The sequence below is a fragment of the Cornus florida genome, unplaced genomic scaffold (assembly GCF_030987335.1).
Source record: "Cornus florida cultivar Cherokee Brave unplaced genomic scaffold, ASM3098733v1 CherokeeBrave_3.0.0_Hap2_scaffold_216, whole genome shotgun sequence".
NCBI lineage: Eukaryota > Viridiplantae > Streptophyta > Magnoliopsida > Cornales > Cornaceae > Cornus > Cornus florida.
The window spans coordinates 37,501-39,138 of NW_026775712.1; positions in this window are offsets into that span (position 1 = coordinate 37,501).

The window sequence follows — 1,638 nt, forward strand, 5'->3', positions numbered from 1 at the left end:
CATTACGACTCCTCGCCCGCACGCTCGTGCACCCCGGCGTGCACGTGGGCATCGTATGCTAAAAAATGAAGTGTGGAGTTTGGGTTCGGAAATTTTATGGGAGCTTCCTAGAAGCCTAAGAAATGCTTTGCTCGAGACGGATTTTGATTTGGAGGTCCCACGAGTTAGTTTTGGCCCATTATGACTCCTCGCCCGCACGCTCAAGCACCCCGGCGTGCACGTGGTCATCGTATGCTAAAAAATGAAGTTTGGAGTTTGGGTTTGAAAATTTTATGCGAGCTTCCTAGAAGCCTAAGAAATGCTTTGCTCGAGACGAATTTCGATTTGGAGGTCCCCCGAGTTAATTTTGCCCATTATGACTCCTCGTCCGCACGCTCGTGCACCCCGACGTGCACGTGGGCATCGTATGCTAAAAAATGAAGTTTGGAGTTTGGGTTTGAAAATTTTATGGGAGCTTCCTAGAAGACTAAGAAATGCTTTGCTCGAGACGGATTTCGATTTGGAGGTCCCCCGAGTTAATTTTGCCCATTATGACTCCTCGCCCGCACGCTCGTGCACCCCGACGTGCACGTGGGCATCGTATGCTAAAAAATGAAGTTTGGAGTTTGGGTTTGAAAATTTTATGGGAGCTTCCTAGAAGACTAAGAAGTGCTTTGCTCGAGACGGATTTCGATTTGGAGGTCCCCCGGGTTAATTTTACCCATTATGACTCCTCGCCCGCACGCTCGTGCACCCCGACGTGCACGTGGGCATGGTATGCTAAAATTGAAGTTTGGAGTTTGGGTTTGAAAATTTTATGGGAGCTTCCTAGAAGCCTAAGAAATGCTTTGCTCGAGACGGATTTCGATTTGGAGGTCCCCCGAGTTAAGTTTGCCCTTTATGACTCCTCGCCCGCATGCTCGTGCACACCGGCGTGCACGTGGGCATCGTATGCTAAAAAATGAAGTTTGGAGTTTGGGTTCAGAAATCTTATGGGAGCTTCCTAGAAGCCTAAGAAATGCTTTGCTCGAGACGGATTTCGATTTAGATTTCCGCCGTGTTAATTTTGCCAATTACGGCTCCTCGCGCGCACGCTCAAGCACCCCGACGTGCACACCGGCGCGCACGTGGGCATCGTATGCTAAAAAATGAAGTTTGGAGTTTGGGTTTGAAAATTTTACGGGAACTTCCTAGAAGCCTAAGAAATGCTTTGCTCGAGACGGATTTCGATTTGGAGGTCCCCCGAGTTAATTTTGCCCATTACGACTCCTCGCCCGCATGCTCGTGCACACCGGCGTGCACGTGGGCATCGTATGCTAAAAAATGAAGTTTGGAGTTTGGGTTTGAAAATTTTATGGGAGCTTCCTAGAAGACTAAGAAGTGCTTTGCTCGAGACGGATTTCGATTTAGATTTCCGCCGTGTTAATTTTGCCAATTACGGCTCCTCGCGCGCACGCTCAAGCACCCCGACGTGCACACCGGCGCGCACGTGGGCATCGTATGCTAAAAAATGAAGTTTGGAGTTTGGGTTTGAAAATTTTACGGGAACTTCCTAGAAGCCTAAGAAATGCTTTGCTCGAGACGGATTTCGATTTGGAGGTCCCCCGAGTTAATTTTGCCCATTACGACTCCTCGCCCGCACGCTCGTGCACCCCGGCG